The sequence below is a fragment of the Fistularia commersonii genome, chromosome 2, assembly GCF_037954325.1.
Source record: "Fistularia commersonii isolate RoL2024-O1a breed Wild chromosome 2, RoL_Fcom_v1.0, whole genome shotgun sequence".
NCBI classification, from domain to species: Eukaryota; Metazoa; Chordata; class Actinopteri; order Syngnathiformes; family Fistulariidae; genus Fistularia; species Fistularia commersonii.
Window position 1 is genome coordinate 15989831 of NC_141285.1, and position 26714 is coordinate 16016544.

General features: G+C 40.0%; 1 protein-coding gene across 3 annotated transcripts in view; it reads right to left on the reverse strand.

Annotated features, from left to right (window-relative positions):
- LOC147236537 (leucine zipper putative tumor suppressor 2 homolog) overlaps positions 1–26714 on the reverse strand; it is a 45820-nt gene that overhangs the window by 14582 nt on the left and 4524 nt on the right. For 2 of the 3 annotated variants that reach the window (XM_086170373.1, XM_086170381.1), the window contains exon 2: positions 7392–7511. The gene's annotated coding sequence lies outside the window, so the exon portion shown is untranslated. Of the gene's footprint in view, positions 1–2334; positions 2670–7391; positions 7512–26714 lie in introns of those variants that run through there. The other variant, XM_086170364.1, reaches the window with a different exon arrangement.

The following is a 26714-nucleotide window of genomic DNA, read 5'->3' on the forward strand; positions in this document are numbered from 1 at the left end:
GTTTTCCCTCCTAAACAACCCTTCCTTCCTCCCCCCTGCTGCTTCGACTGTAGAAACAGTGGAGCGCCATTGTTTCATTTTAACAGAGAGCAGAGAGAAAGCCCTGTTATCTCATACTGAAAGCACCACACTCTGAGTGACAACCTGACCCACAATGTGACAGAGAGCAGGATGGGGGTGATAACAGGACTAGATTTCAAGCGACTGGTTTAGTTACTATCAAATGCAGCTTTTCACCAAAGAGAACTAGGTCACAATATCATTAACGGCTCTGTTTTCTTATTTCAGCAAATACACATTCAGAGTGAATTACCGATCATAGCTGACAAAATGTCACACATAACTGCAGCCGCATACACACATCCAATACTACTAAATAAAGCCAGGCAAATGAGTTTCACAGTAGTTATTGCATAAGCAGCTATGCCTTGGTGTAACTGTGCCAGCCTTGATGTATAATTCACTTCCACTCATCTAAGAAAATGTCTGACATGGCAAAGCAGAACATAAACATGTGCAGACATATTCCAACATATCAAGCCCACTATGCCTACACACCAGTACAAACTGGAGAAAGATGGAGGGGTGGCAGTCGGGCTTGGAAAACACTCATTCAGCAAAGTGAAAAGAAGCCAGGCAAACTTCTAATCGCTCTCCGTCTCTATGTCTTCCTGTGTTTCTGTCTCTTCCTCTCCGTCTCCCTCCTTCATGCTTTTCAGCTAGGCTTTACATAAATACCTGGCATGAGATTTAGCTCGAAAGAATCACTGGGAAAAAAAATGGATCGGAGGAAAGGAAGACACTGGCACAGAAATAAAACTTCAGACAAATTCTTGATATCATTCATTTGGTTAGGTATGGGGAGTGTACACTTGAACACACATCCACACGTACATATGACTCAACGCCACAGCAACTACTGAAATATGTTTACTTCATTTGTTTTGTTTAGAGGGAATGAGGTAACCCATCATTTCCAACTCTACCGTCTACCTCACTCCCTCATCCTCTAACTCCATCTCTGTCCCTCCCTCACCCTGTGGTTAAATTTGACGTCAGCGTTTGTATCTTAACACCTGCCCATTTATGGCTATTGCGTTTATGGAGTGAAATGTCATTCCGTCTAACGCCAAACACCAGTGTGGATAATTACAGCTTTCGCTCAGTGTGAGCTCAAATCAAACCTGTACATGACACAGTCAAACTGACAGCTACTACAAAAAGGAATGGAAGGCCTCTAACTACTTTGACTATAAACATATCTGCTGACACATCACTCCTTGGCCAAAACAAACTTGATGAGAAACTACAATATGTGGCCCAAGGCATGAGAGGAATCTTGTAATTACACGTGCAGAGAGGACAGGGCAGGCACAACAGTGGTCTGGTTCTCTCAGAATGCTTTGTCATCAAATGAAACACAAAGATTTCTTTGAAGCCATCTAGATAAAAAAAATTGTTTTGTACTGGGCACTCTTTTACTATGTAGCCTAATTGCCTTTTAGAAACATATCTCTGACATGGTGTATGTGACCATGGGTGTATGCATATATGTTGCTGAGTGTGTGCACATGTGCATGCATGCACATGTGTGCATACAAAAGATTAAATAACACCATGGTCCTCCACCCTCCTCCTCCTCCTCCTCCTCCTCGTGGCAAACTCTCCAGAAAGAGAAAAGTTTTGTTTTTTTTCCAAAGCTGAAATTTCAAATCAATACCCTGACAATCTATAATGACCAGATCACCCATGGTCCGGATGACCTAGGCTGCCAAGTCTCCAAAATCTTATCGACAGGCCACAGCTGATTCTAAGTTTTCGGTTTTGTTTGTAAATCTGGGTTCATTAATTGTGGTTACACTCCTAGCAACTTCAGGAATTTGCATCAAAGCCAACGGCCCAGCAATGTCAACAGCAGTGGTCACCTCACTCTGAATCATCCAGTTGCTTTCAATTTGAGAAAAACACAGTGAAAGTCATCTATTTTGTCAGTACAACATTAGTAAAGCTTCATTTAAAAAAAAACACTGAATCCTTGAATTCTGTTTGCTAATAGTTCAAATTTTCCAAGTGGTCTTAAAATGAAAGAGCCTGCTAAAAAAAAAACTGTCTTCAATTCCATCCATTGTATGCCGTCCATGAAAGGCCTTTTTACAACAGAAACTGTGTAAGTGGCTTCCCCCTAGTTATCTGCTCAGGAATACAAAGTTTCCTTTAGCAACTTTGTATTCCTGTAAATGTTGCCAAAGAGCAGGTTAAAGACAATGGAAAATTTAACACTATCACCTATTTCACATTTAGGCAAACACATGTACTGCCACATTTCACACTCACCCCAGTGCGAGCCTTGCATCTCTGCCTCCACTTGTCTAGGTCTTTCTTAGGAGAAAAAAAAATAAATTCCAGCGTTTGTCAGTCACCAGCTCAGATTCTCCCAGCCTCTCCCTCTATTTCCTTTCGCCTCTCTTCTGTGAGACACTCCAGCTTCCCGCCTCTGCACAGCTCCGGGACTTCATAGCTCGACACAAGGACTTTCAAATGAGAGCCCCATTATTTTAACTCTCCTTTCCTGTCCTCTACCTTTCTCCTCTCTCTTCCCTCCACACTGTCCCCTTCTCAGCTTTCCTTACACTGCTGTCCGCATTAGCACCGCCTCCCCCTCCTTCTTCCCTCCCCTCTCTCACTTTTGTCTGCCGGCACCCCTGCCTCTAGTTTCCTTCTTTTAACACACACTGCTCTCCCCTGCCCCCTTTTTTTTTAGCATGAGCTTCTCCTATCGCCTTCCCATTCTCACATTTTCTAGGTACAGATCTCTGTATTTTGGGAAAATTTGATCTCCAGTATTTCTCTTTTTCGTGCTTGGCACATGGGCCTGTTCCTTTGGCACGGAGAGAAAACCTCTTGTTTCCCCAAACTCTAGCATCTGCCCTACGGCTAAATGACAGCAAAACTCGGTACTGTATCAGACGAGATCGACTACATCAGAGCTGCAGCTGCTGCGGAGTGAGGAGGAGACATGGAGAGGGTGGGTCAATTAACCTAGTTGGAGTAAATTATATAACATGCTTCTGCTTATCTTTATTCTTGCAAACTGCAATGTTGCACACATGATGGTGAGCAGGAACAGGTAACAGAAAAACTTGAAGGCTTACCCCCCCCCCCCCCCCGCCCCCCGTTACACACACACACACACACACCACACACACACACACATCTGGTAGCAGGTAGATCCTGCAAGCTATATTTGCAGTTACACTGTAAATTTCAGTCTCGAAAAATATGATATTGAATCAGGGTGATAACCGATATAGCCAATTCAGTAATTTATATCTGGTTTTTGACCCTAGCCCCCACCCTAAAGAGAAGTCATAGTGGCCTGACCTGTGATCACAGGGAACAGCCTAAGGCCCTGTTCAGACATACACCCTAAATAATCCAATCAAAATAGGACACAACGAAGTAGAGGCATGGGCATACGCCAGCTGGAGACCCAACCACTTTATCAACAAATAGCAAATAATCTGATGTTCTCTCTGTAACTGGAAATAGGCATGGATCATTTCCACACCATATTACCATTACGCAACACAATAAATGAAAATGCCTAAAACATTATACAGATACCGGTATATTAAACGAACATCATATATCTGGAGGTGATTTGATTGACCAACAACACACCTTAAAATAGACGAATTCTGCATATTTTGATTTTATTTTCCGCCCGATTTCTTAAGGGTATTCCATCCCATCTGTATTGCATTTGTTGTGCTGAAATACTCTTTCATGACAAAATGAAAGCTCAAGAAATTAATACTGAAGCAGGAACATCCGAGCAAGAATCCCAAAGAAGATCAGGACCCCCCCTCAAAAAAACTTACAACTACCCCACCCCCAAGCCATCATGGCGCACAAAAAGGGTGAGCTTCTTTTTTTCAGTCATAGACTTATCTTTTCATACACTGAATGTATTTGATATTTTTCACCTAACAACATTTTGATTGATTGATTGATTGTGATTGAAGATTTGTCATACTTAAATAATAAGTAAGGTCACTAGGTTTCCCTCTTGGCATAAGTTTAGTTGAGAAATCAGGCATAAAACAGTTATTTACAGAAATATTCAAAATTAAGAACAATAAAAGAAACTGAATTAGACTCCTGTCTTGTTAAAATCCATCCAAAAATTAACTGAAGTAATTAAGATTTAAATAGTCTCATGTGAACTTTTAAAACGCTTGAGTGTATGTATGTGTGTGTGTGTGTGTGTGTGTGTGTGTGTGTGTGTGTGTGTGTGTGTGTGTGTGTGTGTGTGTGTGTGTGTGTAAGCAACATTTGTATAGTTCCAACTCTAATTTTAATAGCTATGACCTCAGGCCTATGCCATGAATTTGGGCCATAGCCTTAAGGTTTATGAACTAACAATGTAGAGGAATGGATCAGGAATTTTTCTTTTTTTTTTCCGTTTTTTTTTCATGTGAGATATACTGATGTTTGCCATTTCTAAGAAATACAGACTGCTAAAGGATACAAAACCAAACAATCTAAACAAAAAATTGAAATGTTTTTGCAGTTTAAAAGAGTTTTATGCTCAACCACACATGTAAGGTATCTTACGATGCATACAGATTACAGTGAAAACAGATAAAGACGGCAAACATAATTTTATAATACTAAACCTTAGCAATACATTCCACTTCTTTAAAGCAAATTTGAAAAGACTAATGTGTGTTGGCTGAAGACCCTGAGTCTCATTTTGCTGAAGGTCTGTCCAGTTTAAAAAGCCCAGGATCACAAACAGACTACTCATGGGTTAAAGTTCTTGTTACTATCAGAAAGGGGATTATATTTCATTATGTAGACAATTTAGTGAAAAGGTTGAAAATGTTGAAGAAAATGTCAACCATATTGGCTAGTTTGGAAATGAACTAACACCATGAAAGCAATGATTAATGTTCCTCTGTTTTTTTCCTCCTTGCTATGTCATGGCGATGATGTCTTGCGATAACAATGTGCAAGTGAGGGGGATTTTAAAAATAGCTTTATCGTACGAACACCTTAATGGCCCAAATCAATATACACTGAATTGAATCCATGATTACGCACCAACGATTTCAGCACTTAACTACTAACAGATCCCACTGTTTTGGGTACACTACAAGTACTCTGGGTTCATTGTGTACCACGATGGAAAACTAGTAGGGGTACTCAGCAATGCTTTGGGAAGAGAGAGCATTTTTGTGCGTGTTTGTCCTTGTGCAACCTTCTGTATCCCTCAGTGGTTCTACAAGTGAGAAGAGAGTTTCCTTCAGCTCCCTGACTTTTCACTTTACTGCCATTAACACAGTCCACTTCAAGTGGAGAACAAGACAGGAACGCTTTACAGTTGTGTGTGTATGTGTGTGTGTGTGTGTGTGTGCGTGTGTGTGTGTGTGTGTGTGTGTGTGTGTGTGTGTGTGTGTGTGTGTGTGTGTGTGTGTGTGTGTGTGTGTTTGTGTAAGTCAGTAAGAGTTTGTATTTCAGCATCCAAACAGCAATGAACCTGCAACCTGAGTGCCTCCATTCAGTCTTACATATTGAACCAGCACAAAGCTGAAGACAGGAGGTGACCTTAGCTCATTGAGTATGATCAAAATATTAGATCCTGTTGTAGGTCATTAATATTTCATAATAGTATGACATTGCACCTTTTCTTTGAACTCAGTAGGGTTGATTACTGTTGGTCTTTATGAGTAATCCCCTTCTTTGGAGTTAGAGTCCTTGTTGACTGCCCTTCACATGATTCCCTTTACATTCCATGTACCTCCAATCATGAAGGTGAGCCATAGTGTAAATAACCTCATTGCATCTGAGCCATGTGGAAGAACAAGCAAAAAAATGTATCCGAGCAGGTGTCCCTAGAATTTTCCCTTCCATCTCCCCATACAAAGTTGCCAGTATCCCCAGTGCCTAGGGGGTTGAACCATTAAGCATTTATACAAGTATCAAATGTAAGTGTTGTTTAACCTAATGTTTATCTTGTGATTATGGCAAGATTGGGTGTTTTCTCAGGTTTTTTTTTTTTGTATTTCTTTTTGCTGCTGTTTTTTGAAGTACATCGATATACACTTTATATATTTTTTTAGCTAGAGTATTCCCATTTCATGCCAGACATCTCTGTAAACAATGAAAAGAATTCGCTAGTATAAGTAATTACCAGGCTACTTGCCAAATAGTCAAGAAAAATAAGAAGATCTCACTGAAAAATAAGCAAATTTCATAATTTTTCATTGAGATTTGAATGTTTGTTGGCTTTTAATATGGCCAAATCAGGTATTTCTTCCTCTTATTATTATCTTATCTTGTCATATGACCACACCTCTGTCCTCAGAGGAATATGTGCATAGTATTCAATAACAGGGATCTATCTAACAATGAAAATAAGATACTGAAAAGGACTTCATACTTATAGTGAGGGCTTTATATTATGAAGGTGACCTTGCGGACGCAGCCAGTGAGTATCATTGGGGGACAGCAATTGAAGGAAGGGGACAGCTGGGCTAGAATGAGCTGGGCTGAGCTGTACGAGGGGAAAAAGGAAATCAGATCTTTAACAAAGATGGTTGAAAGGGGAGAGGAGGACAGCTGCTGCTGTGTTGACCACACATTCTTATCACCCTACATATCTTGTACATGCATCCTGCTTAGATCCACTGTATCAGAGGTATGACTACTCATGATTGAAAAATAAAACAAATCAACATATTTGATGCAGCTGTGGGTTTACATTGATGACATGTGTTGATGCTGAGGTTTGTCAGGTTCAAGGTAGAGAAGTTTGTTTACTGGAAGAAAAAAATAGAGTTGTTGAGGCTGTCAACTTCTCTGAGGTATGGCTGTCACCTGGGTGCCATATGGAACAATACATACCCAGTCATGAATTCCTGACCCTTTGACCCCCAATCTCCTCTTCCAGATCACCCTACCCTCCACCCCTGTGTCACACTCCAACTGCCATCTATCCTCAAACCCAATCCCTAACCGGACACTTCCAAGACGGAGGCCAAGACCCCCATTTCCATAAACGTATGCGCATGTCCGTGTGTGACAGAGTGACTGCAGCAGGTTACTCCAAAGTGAGTCTGCAGCAAATCAGACCATTGATCAATGTCCTCAGGCCCACAAAAGACAGGGAGAGGGTGAATAAGAGAGAGAGAAAGAGAGAGGTGGGGGGGAGTGGGGGAAAAGGGAGTGGGAGAAAAGGGCAGTAAAAACAGACAAAAATAAGAGGTGTGTGTGTGGGGGGGGGGTTGTTTTTAATCTTGTGTCTGCCTGTGGGGTGGGTGGGTGTGACTCAGCAAGTACTGTGTTGGATTTTTTTCGGCAGCAACACTTTCGGTGCAGGTCCTTACCTCAGAGAAAGTCCCTGGGTTCTCCTCCTGGAGCTCTGGGCGAGGCTGTGCAGCAGCAGGGAGTTCTCATCCCAAGACTTGCACTTATCTGGGCTGTCTCACCTCCAATATGCTAGTTGTCTGCAGAAACACAGGAAGTTCATCTGTTTCAGCCAAAGATCACATTTCTTGCCGCATTATCTATATTACGCATTTTATCCAATACATAAACTCACTTCCTCGAGTAGAGAAACAGCAATGACTGTCATGAGCAATACTGCCCCCATCTGGTTACATAATATGTAGATCCCCAGATGCCCGACCAAACATAAATTCCAAACTGCATTTGTAAGATCACAATACCATGAATCTGTCGAGGACCCATCCTGATAAGAAAGTGGATACTTTGTATCTCTGATTCAAAGTTTACCTTCAAGTCGCAAATCTTTATCAATTATCAATCCTACTCACCCCCTGCATGATGATCCGTGGCTGATGTACAGCTCATTCAGCCAACAGATCATCCCACCCTGGTGCAGAACCGAACACTTCAGACGCTCATTTGTGCCAATGGCTTTCAGACTGTACAACAGCAGTCTGGGCAGCACATAACTCTGACCAGCCAGAGTTGCATCTGTACTACTGGCCACTACCTGCAACTGTCACTCATGTCACCTACTGTTCTTGCTTTGCGAGTCTAGTACAGGTTTTTGATTTTATCATTGTGACTTTTCTTTTTACACACCTTACTCAAGCTTGCGAGCTCTACATAAGTTTTTTTTCATCTTAAGATGACTCAATGAATGAAGCTACACAGTGTGTCCATTTATTATTATTCACTTAATATGAAAGTGGCTATTAAATGCAGCCTCAGGGGGACACAGGCCAGTCTTCCCCCTAGCCAGCCTCATGGGTGCACATCCTAGTGTCTCCCTGGGCTAATCCCATGGCCGGAAAAATCCAGAGGGTTGGCATCAGGAAGGAACTTGTGCCAAAACCAAATATGTAAATCAAACCTAAGAATTTCACACTATATTGGTCGAGGCCTGGGTTAGCAACGACCGCCATTGGTGCCGATAACCTACAGGGTACTAGTGGAAATTGGGCTACGGCGGGTCAAAGAAGGAGAGAAGGAAGGTGTGTTCAGAAGCAGAGAGAGAAGAGGGAAGGCAAGAGTCTGGGACTGAGACTGAGAGTAGGGACTTTGGGGCGATGACAGGAAAAGGTAGAGAGTTGGTTGACATGATGCAGAGGGTGGGTGGATATACTGTGTGTCCAGGAGACCAGGTGGAAAGGTAGTAAGGCTAGAAGCTTAGGAGCAGGTTTTAAGTTGTACTATCATGGTACTGACAGGAAGAGAAATGGAGTCAGAGTTATCTTGAAGGAGGAGTTTGTGAGGAATGTTCTGAAGGTGAAAAGAATGCCAGATAGACTTAGATCAATGACTGCAACATGAAGATCAAGAGGGCAAAGGCAGCACAGAGGACAAAGTAGTGGAAGCTGAAAAGGGAGGAGTGTTGCATGGTTTTCAGGGAGGAGTTGAGTGTGTCATCTGAAAGGAAAGTAGATAATGAGACTGAGTGGTGGAAGGAGGAAGTGCAGGAGTATATACAGGGAAAGTGGTCAGCAAAGAAGAAGTGGGATACAGAGAGGGCTGAAGTGAACAGACAGGAGTACAGGGAGTTACAACATAAGGTAAAGATTGTGGTAGCAAAGGCAAAACAAAGGGCGTACGATGACATGTATGCTCGGTTGGGTAGTGAAGAGGAGGGTGAGAATGATCTATACAGGTTGGCGAAATAGAGAGAAAATGATGGAAAGGTTACAACAGGTCCAGATGATTAAGGATAGAGAGGGAAATGTATTGACAGATGCTAGAAGAGTGACGGGAAGATGGAAAGAGAACTTTGAAGAGCCGATGATCTGGAAAATGAAAGAGAGGCAAGGGTAGATGAGGTGATCATTGTAGACCACAAAGTGGCAGAGATTAGTAAAAGGGAAGCGAGGAAGGCACTGAAGAAGATGAAGAGTGGAAAGGCAGATGGTCCTGTTGATATACCTGTGGAGGTGTGGAGGTGTCTAGGAAGAGCAACAATAGAGTTTCTGGCTAGATTATTCAACAGAATCTTAGAGAGTGAGAAGATGCTTGAGGAATGGAGAAGAAGTGTGACGGTGCCCATTTTTAAGAATACGGGGGGAATTGCGGTAACTAAAGAGGGATAAAGTTGATGAGCCATTCAATGAAGTTTTGGGAAAGAGTAGTGGAAACTAGATTGAGAGCAGAGGTCAGCATCTGTGACCAGCAGTATGGCTTCATACCTAGAAAGAGTACAACAGATGCAGTATTTGCTTTGAGAGTTCCAATAGAGTACAGTAGAGAGATGGTCAGAGGAAGCTGCATTGCACTTTTGTAGACCTAGAAAAAGCATACAACAGGGTGCCAAGAGAGGTGCTCTGGTTGTGTATGAGGAAGTCTGGGGTGGCAGAGAAGTATGTTAGACTGGTGCAGGACATGTATGCTAGCTGTGAGACAGTGGTGAGGTGTGCTGTAGGTGTAGCAGAGAAGTTCAAGGTGGAGGTTGGGGCTTCATCAGGGATCAGCTCTGAGCCCCTTCTTGTTAGCAGTGGTGATGGACAGGCAGACAGATGAGGTTAGACAGGAATCTTCATGGACCATGACGTTTGCAGATGATGTTGTGATTTGTAGTGAGAGCAGGGAACAGGTTGAGGAAAATCTTGAGAGGTGGAGGTATGGTTTGGAAAGGAGAGGAAGGAAGGTTAGTCGTAGCAAGACAGAATATACGTGTGTAAATTACAGGAAAACGAATGAAAACGGCAGAGATGAAGACGTTGAGGTTCTCTTTGGGGGAGACGAGGATGCATAGGATCAGGAATGAGTCTATCAGAGGAACAGCACATGTTAGGTGTTTTGGAGAGGAGGTCAGAGAAGCCAGACTGAGATGGTTTGGTAATATACAGAGGAGGGAGAGTGAATATATTGGTAGACAAATGCTGGAATAGGAGCTGCCAGGTAGGAGGTCTCAAGTAAGACCATGGGGAAGCTTTATTGACGTAGTGAGAGAGGAGATGAGGGGAGCTGGTGTTAGAGAGGAGGATACAGAGAATAGGGTTAAATGGACAAGGTTGATTCGCTGTGGCGATCCCTGAAGGGAAAACCCGAAAGGAAAAGGCAAAGATGATGATGAAGGTGGATGGTCAGAATATTACGTAAAATTTCTAGAGCTTAAACACATCAATTTTACCATTATCTCATGATCAATATTTGAAATTTAAGCATCATGTTTTTTGTTTTTTTTTTCACCAGAGGGTTTATCAACATCGTCCCTCTTCCTTTTATCTTCTGATCACACCCTTTCTTTCTGTCTGTTTCAACCTTTCAACCTCTACCCACTACTGAAGCTAACTAATTACATCATTGACTGCTGGACTTGCTTTAGAGTCTGATAAGTGACACGTAATCACTATTGAGTTAGGCCCTGGTGCCCAAAGTAGGGGTCACTCCTGCCACACCTCCCAGCTGCTGAGCTTGCCGGGCCAAGCCTCAAAGCTGATTTGAGGACAGTGACAGATGCCGATTGTTGTTTTTAAAGCAATTTTCAGAAATAGGTACAAGATTTGTACATGAACAACATTGGTCCAAGAAGTGAGAACCAGTCTGTCAATGTTCTCTAAACAACCCATAGATCTCACACAAAAATATCAGAAATTAATACACAAAACTATCTAAAAAATATGTAATTCAGATTGTCAAGACATTTAGTATAACTGCAATGAATCTGTACTTCTACTTAGATGGATTCAGCCAAGGGCCCTGACTAAAGACCTAATGCTTCTCTGGCTCATTGGCTCATGTCATGTGATACATTCACATACTAATGTGATCAATACTGACAAGAGAAAAACATTTTTAAAAATTATGAATTTCTAACTGCAAGTCACAAGGGTCAAAACAGAACCACTGATATGCCATGAGAACTGCAGGGTCCAATAATCTTAACATCAAGAGACATTTTGGGGACAAAATAGAAATATTACCCAAATTACCATTGTAGGAAAGAAGGAAAGGATCTAGATTCAAGATTCAAAGCGTCTACAGTTTAGAAACGTATTTCCCTGTATAGTGAAATTCCTACTTTGCTGTCCCTAGGGCATTTAAGCACGTGCTGATAGAAAGAATGTAAACATTATTATAAATATGATTATAGATATGAATATTAACATGGCAGGGTGTGAGTGCAGCTTGTTGTGCAGCTTGTGCAACTCACAAAGTGAAGGTGCAAGGATGAGTGCAATTTAAGTGGCAAATATAAGCAAGAAGAATGAGTGTCAGCTGTTTAAGTGTCAGTGGCAGTTGGGTAAAACAAGTTCTTTAATCGTGTTGCTCTACATTTCACACTCCTGTACCTCCAGCCAGGGGGTAGGAGTGTGAACAGTCCATGTTGGGGATGGGCGTGGTCCTCGGCTCTAGAAGGACTCTAGACTCTTGTAGAGTGATAGCCTGGCAGCATGCTTTGACAAAATAGTCATCCATCCTAAAAATAGGCAACAAAATATACATTGTTTGGTAAACTAAAAAAATAGATAAAACATTCCCTTATTTTGATTTTTAAAGACTTCATGGTGAAACAGTGTGCGTGATGTGATCCAAAAGACAGGGGTCAGTTGGAGAAAGTCATCCTGTTTTGATCCACAGTCACTCTAGCAGACTAGACGAGACTAGACTAGACAGTCTTGCAGACATGTGGGAGGTCACTGCGGTTGATGTGATCTAATTGCAATGTGGTCTTTTCCAGTATTTCTTGAGTCCATTTCCTGTTCAGTGGTACATGTTACTCGGCTGACAAAAGGATGTTTAATTAAGAAGCCAATACTACAATATGTGATACAATATTTGTAGCAATTTTTAGCTTAATTTCATTGTTCAATAGACAAAAAAGTTATAAAAAGCTATTGAAACAATTTTCAAAGACTTTCCCAACCATCCTGACAGCCAGATAGCCTGATGATTAGTCCAGTGTGTTGTCCATAGTTAATCGAAGCAATTATAGTGGTGAAAAAATAAAACGTATTCCCCAATGTAGAAAGGATAGTCAGTCCTTACCAAAAATATTGTTAGGAAAGAATTACGTAATCTTCATTTTGCACAAAGCAAAAAAGTCTTTTTGGGTCAAACTTTGATCAATTAGCTGTAAACATCATGAGTTCCCAAATTGATGGAGGACCGGTCTCTAAATTTTAATGAAATTACCCCAGATTCTAATGATTGAGAGGCAACGGAGTGAACTGCATCTCTGTACAGGCAAACAAAATATTTTCTCCATCAACCATGCCATCTCTGGATTAGAGCATGCCTAAAAATGTTATTTTGGCAAAGAGACTGTGGGTCTTTCATTCTAACTGAATGCAATCTAATAATTTTGACGAAAACCAAATTAATTAGTAACACTGAAGTGCTTTAATGCACTGGGGACTTGAAGGCTGGAGACCTTAAATTAAGAGAATAAATGATTATTTAGAAAGTAAAAAATGCGTGTATATATGTTTATACACACACACACACACAAGGCTATATTTCTTTATATTCTAAAGGTAAAAGCAAAATAGACACAGGTTACTCTTGAAAGCTTGAACGAGGTCATAGAGAAAATGTAAAGTGTATTGTGCTCACACAAATAAATTAATCAAATTCAAACAGTCTGTTGAGCTTTATTTTGAGGTACAACTTATTAAAATGTTTCTAAGACATCTGCCATTATATGATTGCTGTTTGGCCATTTGAGCTGATCTGACAGCAGAGGTTTGGGCTGAACTGTCCCTTTACTTTGTAGTCACTGCTCTCAGGTCCAGTCATGGGATGCTGTGTATGTGTGACAAGGGTATTTGAGGACATAGGCATCAGTTTGGATTCCCAAAAGAACAGATGGTCTGGGTCTTCTGGGTTGAACTAGTGTAAAGCTTGTTAATCTCAATATTTGAGCCAATCACATTTATTAGACTCTCTTCTGAGTGTGCGTTAATTTTTGCATTAACTGGTCCTGTGAGACAAGACTGTGAGAAAAAACAAGGGAATATAGCTGCATTAAAAGTGAAATTAGATACAAATTCTGCCTTCAATTTTCATAAAACTTAATGCAAGGCCAACAGACATGACCTATAATGCTATAATGATCTCGGGAGGCTTGGGGCTATAGCATGCAAACACACATTCATAAAAGCACTCTTCTATCCACTTTTTCTAATCAGGAGAGGACATCTCGCCCTGCATGCTGTGAATTCATGAGTGCAGATTAGATTGAGATTATTAATCCGTTAGATCGCTGGGGGATAGATTGCCTCATACAACATTTGCTGTCTCTGGTATGCAACACTGTGTATCAAAGTTACTTTTTGGTTGCCTTATTGAATTTTTACTGAGCGTGTTATGAACATCTTTTGACTCAAAGCCTTGGATTTATTGTGTCCATCTCAGTGATTCTAATATCACAGTTCCTGGGCTACTCCAGGTCTTGGCTATGTTTGCTCATTGTGAAGAACTATGATGATGTTCAGTCTTGGTGAAGGAGATCAAAAGTATTTCCCATCAGACATGGGATGTGGCTTTATCTAATCTAAGTCAAATTGAAGAAGATATATATATATATATATACATATATATATATATATATATATATAATTAATGATTCACATCATTCTTTTTTTCAATAAAAGATGATGCAATGATGAAAGCAATTAGATTAAGTTTGCTGAGAAACATTACTTTCAGTTGTTGTACTTTATTCTTTATTTGACGCTTTGAGCACCACCATGTGAGACATGCCATTTTATTTTGAATGAGGCACACATCTCTTCAGTCAACATAGTATACATTCTGTAGCTCACAGAGGAACAACAGACAAATACTTGAGCATAGAACTAAAATCCAATCTGGAGCTGGCAGAGTCTAGGTTAGAATCCTTTATCAGCCAAACAGTGGCTCCGTAAAGTTCTCCAAGGAATCATTCACTATATAATATCATTGTAATCGACATTTTTTTTTGAGTTGATGGTGTCTGATTGAATTTATCTCTGTTTTATCACATGTCATCAAACCCAACATTATAACACTATGAGAAAAAGGAAAAAGTTTACTTTTAAAATCCACCTCTAGACTGTTTTTTTCTTTTCTTTTTAACATTAAATATAACTTCAGAGGGCAGCACCATGGCGCAGTGGTTAGCGCTTCGGCCTCACAGCATGTTCTCGTGTCTGTATGGGTTTCCTCTTGGTTCTCTGGCTTCATCCCATAGTCTAAAATCACGCAGTAGGTTAATTTGGAAAAAATTGGGAAAATTGCACCAAATAAGTGAGTGAATGGTTGTCTGTCTTTGTATGTGTCCCTGCGATTGACTGGCAACCAGTCTAAGGTGTACCCTGCCTCTTGCCTAATGACAGCTGGGATAGGCTCCAGCATCCTCTGTGACCCTGAGTGCAGGATAAGCAGAAGCAGATGGATGGATATAACTTCAGATCTTAGCTTATTCATGTAAATGTATCACTGGTTATTAATCAGTTGTTGGGAGAAAATGCATGATTGTTGCATTGCATTGATCTCTACAAAGATTCATCATCTCCCATCACTTAGTAATTTAGTAGGTATATCTAGACAAATCTAGTTAAGTACTGTGTAGCAGTCTTGCAAAAAATTCTCATGTCATATTTCATTGCCATTTTAGATGCTGTAATTTGTATTCAATTAGACTGTGCTGTGTAACATTTGTGTTTTGGTCAGAGTTTTGTCCTTGGCATTTATATGAACAATGGTTCACAAAATGAATGTACCACAAACCATTGGCACTAAAACAGCCATTACAATAAATAAGCAACACTCTTAAAATTCCAATGACAGGTGGAGTTTATAATTCTCCCAAAGGGAAGATTTATTGAGATCCTCTTTTAATCATACTGCATCAGTTTTACCGGTGTCCCTTATATACAAGCATGGTTAGTTGTATTATACCATTAGATTGAGGGGAAATTTGGATGAAAATCTACCCAATAACACACCTAAAAAGTCAACAGGATAACAAAAAAAAAAAAAGAAAAAGGAATCAATGGTAATCATAAAACACTCCAGAAATACACATGACAGGCAATTGAAGTTCTATGAATTTCTCCTTCCATTTTCACAGTCATTAACAACACACTGAATGTACTGTATGCCCGGCACTTCTGCAGCCGCTGCTGTCATTTGATCAAGGAAGGCAAAGCTGCTTTGTTGCCATAATATGCCCTGTGTGATGCTTGGCCCACTTTCCAGTCTGGTTTCATTGTGTAAGCACACATACATAAAACATGATTTGCTGCTTCAATTTCTGACTGTTATTCAGCAGGGATTTTGGGGCAGACAACACCAGAGCAATGAAAAGCAAAGCAGCATCACAAGGGCAACTCTCCCTCTGATCCTCTGAGTGGGGGGTGGGAGGGGTGAAGGTTAGATCTTGGAGTTGGCATCCTTACAGAGAACAAGGTTTAATCACTGACCTCTATACCTTATAACTGAAGACAAATGGTCATGATTAATGAGGGCCATTCAGCTTAAGGGTTAAGCAAAAACAATGGAAACTGTGTTTGCCCGTGCCAGCCTGACAGATTTACCTGTAGTTTATATTGAAACTTCAGTCCTGTTGGTTTTTGCGTCGCTCTCGATCTAAAAACAAAAAGTTGGGCTTGTATAGCAACAACTCTGGGGACCGAAGGATGGTCTGTATCTTTCTGGCTCTTTCTAATGCCTATTACTAATAAAGCACTGAAACTCAGGTTTTAGGAACTAGTGTAAGAAAATAAGGGAAGGTAAGACTGCGTAAACTAAAGGTTTGGATTCAAAACAATTTCACTTCATTCAACAAACACAATTTGAACTGCCTTATACGAAGTCAAAGTCAATCTATATGCTCTGGTCCTGCTTTATCACTCTCTATCTCTGTCCTCATCCTCTCCTCCTTAGGTCATCCTCTTTGGTGGCTAGATTAAATGAAATGATAAGTCTATCCTGTAAACGATCTTAAGAGAAACAGCTGAGGCTTAGCCTCAGTAAACAATCCAACACTCCTGTAAAATTCTTGCTTAGAATGATTAATGAAGGTCTTCATGTGGGAAAACAGCCAGGAGAAGGGGAAAGGAGCAAGAGGTGACCGCACAGAGGAAATAGAGAGACCAGAGGAAATAAACAAACCCCAAAGAAAGAATATAGGAAAGTTTTCATCGGAGAGCCGCAGCCAAATGCTTTGTTCTGGCTGGTCCTGGTTTCTATCCAACGACAGCTGGCTGCTGCTGTTGCGGTTACAATAATTGAGTCTGGGGAATGTAACTTATCTCATTTCATTCACATCCTTGTCTCCCTTCATATAGGTTATATATCATTTGAATGTCAACTTATTATTATATCATGTACTTATGTTTAATATAATAAAATTATCATACTGAATTTTATTGTCTGAGTGCAGACATGGATCATGTCAAGTACAAATCTTTGTTTTTTTTTGATATTATGTAAGTAATTTAGAAACTTATGAATGAGTTTCTTTCCTGAGCAAATTCACTTGATCATTTATGGGCAAGTAACAGTGGAATATCATGAGGTTATAGGTAGTCACCTTTAAAAATATCCACAAGCATTAAGACGTTCATTTGTAAATGAATTTAAATAACACAAAATAGCATCTATAAATGTAAGAAAATCAAATTAGGATCAGTAAAAGACTGTTTATGAACATTAGAAGAAAATAATCATCTTTCTTTCGAAATTACAATTATTTAATTTTTCATTATTTCAGATTTCCAGTGTTACTGATTCCAAAAAAAATCCTTATTCACCAGCAGTTGAATATGACATTTTATGTAATAACATTGCTACATGAACAATAGGACAAATTAGTTAATTAACTGTGGATATTTTAATTTTTTGCCTGTTCAGATTTCATGATATCTTTTGATTTTGAGCTAAGACCTGATTATGCTCTGCCTACCTGCCTATAGGATTCCTTCCATTATTTGAGATTCATATCAATGCCCAGATACTGTCTTTCTCAGCTCAGAGGGAACATAAAGAAGATGCCAGGAGGTTGACAGAAACTCACTCCAGCGCTTGTCAGTGTCTTATTACACATGGTGAGACATGCCTCGAAATGACACAGTTGGAGTGAAAATGAGACTTGCGCCTCTCACAGGCTGTTGAAAACAGAAATTTCTGCTTTGTCTCATTTCACTGTTCACGGGAGTGAAACACAGGTCTGGTGGTGTTGTCATATAAACACATTAGAAACAATCTGAGCAAGCTGTGCCTTCAGGTGTATGAGGTGACCCCGATCAGTGATAAACCAGCAAGGAGCACAGGTGCACAAGACAGACAGAAAGCAAACACACAGTGTGTGCTTGGAAAAGCCTTCAATAGATTTTGAATGTTTGCATTTGTGAGCTACCGCATGCAGTGGGAGTGGGAGTGGAAACGTGAGGCTGATTATTATCTGCCTGTATAGCCAAGCTGAGTATGCTGGCGGTGAAGCCAGGAGCCAAGGGCGGAAACAAACAGAGTCCTGTGCAGCCATGAGACTGTTCCATGAATCATCACTTATACAGTAGATGGCTAGTTCTTCAACCCCCCAACATAACTTTCCACACAACATTTCCAATGAATTATAAAATAAAATCCTTTCAGTTTAAGCCACAGTGCCCACAAAACACAAATAAATATGTACAGCCAGATTTCCAAATTTTTGTCTGTGGCACAACAGAGGAAAATTAAAGTTGTTTTTGTGTTGTGTTTCCAATTGTGGGACCAAAAGTGGAAATGAAATCCAAATAATTCTAAGTCAGCTTCTCTAAATACAAACATGTATAAACTGAAAAAAAGCTTCTCCCTCAACACTGAATGCCTCTTTCATTGGTTTATACACGAGTTATTCAGTTCTGCCTGAATCTCTTTTAGCTTTTGTGAATGTACACAACACATGTATTAATATGTTTTTGCTTCCTCTTCTGTTTCTATCCTGAGCAGAGATTAAGAGGAAAAGTACAAACTCTGCCGGAAAAAAATGTATTTCCACAACAACAGTGATTTTCAAAAGGAATCTTACAGCATATTTCCAATCGCAATCTAAATAGTGATTAAATATAATGTGTGCATCTGTGCCAGTCCATGCACGTATGTCTGTTTTTTTATTACTTCAATGGCACAATCACACACAAACACAGATATATTTCAGATTATCTTCATTTAAGACACAAATTTACTTTTACATCAGTTATGTGTGATTTCTCAAGGCTCATACTTTACACAAAAGTGTGTATGTGTGTGTATGTGTATGTGCGCATGTGTGTTTATTTGTAGAGGTAATGGTGAGTGACATTAGAACTGACATGGATGCTGAGCTGTGCTGCACTGGGCCAGGCGGTCTAACCGAACAGTAGGGATAAACTATAAATAGACCATCTCTTCCATCCCCAGCACACCCCCATCCCTTTTTTTTCTTCTTATTCCCTCTTCCTTCTGCTTTATCTAAAATCAGCATTTTACACTCTTTCTCAACCACTTGTGCTTTGATTCCTTCAGCCACTCCAAAGTTTATTCCCTGAAAACACATCCATTCAGTGGAGTCTCCTTCTGTCTTTTTGTCCTGCTAGTTTTAGCCCTGGAGAGAAGACAGTGGAAAACACTGTACTGACAAATGGGCCAGCACCAATCTTGAGAGAAAGACATGAACTATTTAAATGGGGGTGGGGGAGTTATGTAAGTGAGGCACTGAGGCTAATCCCCTCCCAACCCCGCATAGTAATGAGACAGGATAGCACTGCCCTTGTTTCATCCGTTCATCTCCACATCATTGCCACTACTCCTCACAGTTGCTCCTGCTTCACTTTTATCACTAAAGAAAGAATGACAGCAACTACATTTTAAACTCTCCCTCGCTTATGGTGAGCAGAGGTTTAGAGGTATGACATAAGTCATGGGCTACTCATGAAGACATCCCAAGAAAATATGTATTCCCTCTTTCACTTTTAACTTACCCTTATATCTACGATACCTTGTGTATTTTTAAGCTCTCTTATGTAACAAAGGCGAAAGAGCAAATTTGGAGGGACAGTCTCATATGCATTGAAAAATTCTGACGACAGTAATTATTGATATTCAAGATCCACCGTAATATACTTTTCTTTTGACTAATATGTTCTACACAAAAGACACCAAATACGGCCTCGAAATAGATCCCCTAATCTACATATAACTGGCTGAAGTATTATTTAATGTATCAGTTGACTCAAATCAGGGTACTTTTAATTGAGACTTGTATCCAGAGAATAGTATATTATGTGCGTGTGACTGTCAATTTGCCAGTGTTGAAAAACACATAAACACAAAATGACAATAAAGTAGCACTGCATCACACTATATCTCAGGATTTCACACATTAGAATCAAATCCGACTAGATCACTCAAAGCAAAATGATCCACAAAAGGTTATATTTTACCAGATTTAGTGATCCAGGGTTTCAACTCTGACCTTAGTCTGACCTTCCCTCTTATTGCACCCCCCTTTCCCCAGACGCGCAGTCACCCTAATCTGCAGAAGCATAGTATGCTCCAGAATCAATAAGGTCAGCATGGAAACAAAACTATGCTGGTTCTATTTTGAAATACATTTTAGTGGGAAATGATTTATATTGTTTGACACATAAACAATTCATTGATTATTTGCAATTATACATAATTCAGCTATAAGAGGCATTAAAAAGTAGCCTTACGAAGCATTTCTGGATTACTGAAAGAAGTCTGCCACATGACCTCATGATGATCAGCAGATCATTTTTGCTCAAAAGACTAGGCCTGTCAAAATAATAGGTTAGGCTCAAACTCTTTCTAGGATGCGTGACAATAGCCGACACGCTTGAGCCTTGTGACATAAACACCGAAGAAGCCGGCAATGTGAGCCACATTGTTTTGCATGCCCCAACAGGGACAAAGTCATTTCAATGAATTGCTTAGTCACAGTCCAAGTATTTGCATCCATATCCCGAGTCATGACAAGTATGTCTCAAGCCAGTCGCACGTCCTAAACTGTTGGTTTTGGGTTGTTAACAAGAGTTTCCTTTACAAATCTATTACTATGACACCATTAGTAATCCTAAAGAGCCAAATTGAATCCCCAAAACACAGTCATGCTTCGCTTCTTCATTGCTTGAAATTATTACAGCAATTGTTTTTTCTGTATGTAAAATGCATTCACAAAATGTGTATTTCATGTAATAAGGCTCAATGTCCAATAGAAGTCATTATTCACTGGCTTAAAAGTCAAAATTGAGTTGCGAGTCTATAAGGATTCTTTCAAGGGTAGTCAATCGTCATTAAATTTATGCTGAAGACCGACTCAAGTTCAAGTCTTGTGAGTTGGACTGCAACAAATGCTTTTTTTTTCTCCTTAGTATTGATCTTAATGACTGAACGTATTAAAGTTAAAGTTAGCTATACTGTTTCCAAACCCCCAACATTGATGAAGAGGATGTTTATGGTTGTTATAGTTTCAATCAATCCCTTTTAGTGATGTCACACGCAGTTCTCTCCAGCAGTGTCAACAAAAAGCATAATACTGATGGAGTAATATCACAATAGCTAATAAAAGGTGACATTTTTCCTCATCATTATTATTCAGCACTACTCACAGGCAAAGGCTAACCACAGGGTGTAGCATGAAGCAATTAGTCCTTAGTTATATAAACAATTGTGACCACCAACAGTCTTGTATCTTATCATATTGTAAAAGGAGTTAGAGTCCCTTTTGGGGTCACTTATTGGCCATGCAGTTGCAGTTGTGTGTTTTTAATTTGTTGGTCCTTTATTACAGACCAGACTTTTCAAATTAAGCATTCTAGAAATTGCCATTGTTTTTGCAAACAGCTGTAAATGTTAAACAAAGAGAAAGTGGAGCTGGAGATTACCAAGAATGAATGTACCAGGGTTTGTAGAATATAATCATTTCAAAGGTATCCTCATGCTAAAATGATCATTATGTTTTCAGCAAGGTGGACTTGAAAACTTCAGCTGGGAAATAGACTTGGAAGGCAAGAGTTTGGTGAGATGATAAATCACGTAATGTGCTGTGGTCATTAAGATAAAAATCTGACTTCTTTTGGCAGCAACAGAGGCCTTTTCCTTTACTTTATTCTGCCATTCACTTGCCAATCCATACAATAAATACATACATACAATAGCATTACTTTTGAAATTATATCAGAAGCTGGTTCACTGCCCAAACTACTTTTCACAGAGAGACAACATTATTGATTGAACTATTGGAGTCGACATGGCATTACAATTAACCCAATAATGGGTTTTCCAAGTATATGACAGTATTTTGTCATTTTAGAAGGTCATAGTGTTTTTTTCATGTCCTTATATCAAATTTGTTTTGATGTGACAAGACAGATCCCATTACTCGACTAATGGCCAGGGCACAATAAAATCCCGAGCACTAATGATGCCCTTTAACCCCCCCCACCCTGCCACCACATTATGCTCAGACAGGACGCTCCAGTAAACTTTGACCTACTTTTGCTTGCTCTCAGTCTTGACTGGAGTATGGGGGTTGGGGTGGGGGACGCCAAGACCCCAAACACAGTGAGCTTCATGCTGATTCAGCCTGTTAATAATATGAATTTCAAAGGCTGATTTAGACAATACATCTTTTGAGTGTCAAATCACAGAGGTGAAGCTGGCAGAGGCTTCAGGATGCATGCTTGTGAAAGAATCACATTGCTTTGATTGTTTAGATACAGTACATAGAAAATGCAGGTGGCAAAAAATACAGAGACACAATTTATGTCTCTTGGATGCCAAGGGCCAGATATTATATTTCTATGGCTCAGCCACAAGAAAAAAAAACTATTGTTTGCATGCCCTTTATACTTATTCTTTGCCTCTTTTTTTTCTTAGAACTCAGCAGATGGACACAATCCTCCATAACCAATTTTCTGACGCTTAGACAAAAGGGCAGAAAAGACCACTGTTATTCAGATGAGTCAAGCTGGACTGAAGTCATACTTAAATTGGGCTGTTGTTAACTATGTGAGATTTGAAAAATGTTTGAAATGTGTTAAAGCGTCCAGGCTTCAGCAATTCACAAGTATTTAGAGATCCCACCGCCTGGAACGTGGTTGGGGCCTTTCAAATGTAATGTCGAAAATGGGGTGGCTGTTAAGAGCCGGTGGTAAAATCAGATTTTTAAAAAATGAATCCTCAATCAATTATCTTGTCCATTTTTAAACTAACAGGAAATACTTAACAATGCAGGGAGATCATTTCCAAAACTTTACAGAGGGACCTGGCCTTGACCAATCAAAATTGTTAAATCTTTCAATTGCTGCATTTGTGATGTTCTCAGCATCACAAATGTATGCAATAACTCATGCTATTCCTTTTAAGTTGTCCATCTACCTATGTTATTCTACTTTTAGTGTCCCCTAACACAGAGCTAGAGTTTCAACAGATGGTAGAATCATGTCCTCATAAAATATTGTGATGAATGTTTCACCACAAATAATACCAAAACATTCCCATGCTGAATGATTTTTCTTTAGCCGCTGTGGCTCACTCATTCCATAATGTATGTGTTGTAAGTATAACAATGTTTATAAGCACACAACTTATGTGGTGTCACTACCTCAAAGACTGCCATAAAGACTTTGGCTTTTCAATTCAATTTTTTTTCACGCTGTAATTGTTTCCACCCGTTCTCAATAACAAAAGCAAAGGGAATGTCTTGAGTCTCTGGTTGAGTGAAGGTTCCAGAGACTGACATGTGAGTGTACATCCAGGGCAGCTAAATCCTGGAAATCCTTGTGTGACGAGACCTTAGAGGGAAAAGGCTGGCTCTCGGGTGAGAGGGTGGTGGGAGTTAAGTTACAGACACCACTGCTGGGACCGCATCCCAGAGTCTCCCAGAAAAAAATGTCTGGGGAACATCAGGGCCCAACATGTGTTTATGTTAGGAAAAAAAGAAAGAAACAAAGAAAGACATTGGGGCTTTCTGGGGACATCTGTCAGCTATTAAAATCTGCAGATCAACCCAACTTGAGAGATAGAGTTTACAGAAATCATTGGGGTGATGATGTAAACTCTGTCTCGGGGTCAAAACTTCCCACCCTCTTCTTCCTTTCTTCTCTGACCAAAGTTTACCCAAGCCTGCCAGCTGGCACATGGGGGGAAGGGGGGCGCATTTTGCCAAGGGGTCATCTGCCAGACGTATCCTCAGGGCCGACTTTACTCCATTCATGCAAAAAACACACAAATAAATCAGAACCAGGCCCAAGCAGCAGATTTTTGCTTATGTTATTTAACACGAAGCAATTCCTCTGCTAAGATTCATTTCTTTGGAGTTATATTAAGGAGTAGCAGATGTAGCCAGGGAGGAAAAGTTTTGTGTTGACAAATCTTTGAAAAATCCTATGGAAAGTAAAACTGCTCCAACAGGAGCCAATAAGCTTTCAGACCGGGTCGATAATTTATCTTTTGCTTCCGTCACTGACACAAATCCAGTTTTCAATAAGAGCAAATTTACAATAAGCTTAAGAAATGGCTTTCACACCAAGCACACGCAGGGTGTAGTAAATCATGCAGGAGATCTGCTATGACAATTGTTTTTTTGTTTTTTTTGTGTGTGTGTTGAGATAAAAACCACCTTCATGCTTCAGAGAGATTAGACACAGTGAGGATGAAATGCTGTCAATAATTAGCAAAAAGCTATAAAATTGTCCAGTCTTTGCAGCTGTGAAGCTCTTGCCGCCCCTTGTGTCCCCGCCACAAGAAACAGTTCATTTGAGCCTCCATCCTGCTGCAACCCATCAATCTTGTGTTAGCGTGTGAATCTACATGTCTGCATGTATGAGTGGGCTGCTGGATCAGCACTGGGCATTTCAGCCCTCATACATCATGCTTTGAAAGCAGGGAAGTGACTCTTTCTGACATATGAGGCCACTTTGCCTCCTCAGGACTAGAGAAGAAATAAGGCAGTGCTATGCTCAGAGGGACAGGCAGACAGATACAAGAAAATTGTTTCCGTGTGCTGATGACACTCCCTCTTTGCTCCAACGACAGCTGCTCTATTGGTTGGCTGCCAATGTTAATTTTTACATATTCAATAACAGCAATGCGTGCTACATTGCACCGGAGAGACCACCTGAAACCGCAGTTTCAGCATATATATTAAGTTTCTACACCATGTCGTTGGAACACAATGAAAAAAAGACATGAGTGAGCAAGCACACTTTGATTTGCCGACTAATGGATGTTTGGAGCAGTTGGCAAACTTCAACACTGCTTTTCCAAGTGTGATCTGCACCAGGGCCACTAATGTCCATTATACAGAGTTATTCCACTCTGCATTGATTCTGTCTCTTCTTACACACTGTAAGGGCTTTTTGGGTCTATCTCCACCACTGCATTCTCAGCTATCAAATTCCAAATGCAATTAAATTGATCTGCAAAATTTAAAAACACTCATCAAGAGCCTGATTTACTAAAGAGTATTGTATGCACTCCAGAGATAGCAGGTTTTGTTGGGGAGTTCTTTCTGGTCATTAAGTAATTATAAGAGACAACAGTAGATAGTAGCATTTGAATCAGGGTTTTGTGTGATCAGAAATTTAGAGTCTCAACAGAAAAAAATGGGCCAAATTGTAAACTGAAAACCAAGTCTATTGAATCCGTGGTGCTCGTGGAAAAGGACAATTAGCACACTGTTTGACTACAGCATGGAAATGTGAATTTAAAATAAAAAAAACGGGGGAGAAGTATCAGCAAGAATGTAAATGCTGCTAGAACAGCAAAAAAACACAAAATGAGGTACAGTTGGCAAGACATAAGGCAAAGAATGAAAAAATATTGCACAGACATTCAAACACTGACAACTTTTAGAAAAAACAATGTCCTTCATAATCCATAATGCTGAGGCCATCACAGTAGACTTACTGCTTTGTGTGTGTGTGTGTGTGTGTGTGTGTGAGTGTGTGAAATTTTTCTGTGCATCAAACTTGAAATGTAGCCAAACTTACTGAGTGCCAACTTAATGTGATACCTTATTTGGCTGGGAGGAGAAATGCAATGTTTTGCGGTCACGGTTACAAGATCATCCTGCACATTAGTTTGTGGGCGGATTTTATGCTTTTGTTTGTTTTTCCAATTACAATCCTTTAGAATAAACAGCTGAGACAAGTCTCCATTCGTGCTAAAAAGGGTTCTAGGCGCATAAGATGATAAACAGGCAGTGCTGCCTTTCATGGCGCCTTTATGGCTGCTTTTGGGTGTTTTAAAGTCTGTAAAAGTCAAGGGAGTAATGAAAGTTTAGGACGGGACAGTTTCACAATGAAAGACATGGACTTTACCAGTCAGAGCAGCCAGACCTATGGAATGATTAAGCTAAGCTAAGCTAAGCTAAGATAAACTTTATTGATCCCCATAAGGGAAATTCCTTTGTCACAGCGGCATAACAGTTATAATGTCAAAATAAATATGACTATAAATATAAATAGAGAGACAGTTAGAAGACAGAAGATAGCAAGACATCCACGAACAAATAGACAGCAGGGAGAAACAACAACAGCAACAACATCAGGGATAAGACAACAATGGACAACATAATGGAATAGTAAAGGTGAAAAATAGACAACCAGAACTAAACGACAATATAAATAGTGACAATAGCTTTGACAAGAATAAAAGATAAAAAAAAAGGCAGGATGAGTGCTGGCTGGGACCAACAAGGATAAGAAAGACAGCAGAGTCAGGGCATGATATGTGATGTTAATGGCAATAAGGTTGACTATTCTAGCCTGGCATGCTTGGGTAAAACATAACGAAGCTTGACACAGCCAATCTCTCAAACTTAGTGGGACATTCCACCAATTGCACACATAAAGTTATGTTTATGTGTCAAGGAGGGTGATTCAGGTAATAAAAAGAAATGTAGAATGTCCTCAATGGCCCCTTTAGGGTAGATTTCCTCAAAATGTCATTTACAAGACAGGAAGGATGAGTTGAAGGATGTGGAATTTGGTGCTTAACTCATGCAAGGTGCCTCGAGTGCTTTGTGAAGCTTGAAAAAAGTATAGCCACTCTCAGAGTTGACACTCCTCCAAAAAATGACCAGAATGCATATTGGATGATGGATAAGCTGAGAGGGTGGATTTACAATCTGTTGTTACCTCATTTAGGATAAGACACAATGAAACACATGACCTCATTCAGCCATTCATGCATGTGACATTATTGCACTGCAGAGACCTGGTAATTCTTATCAG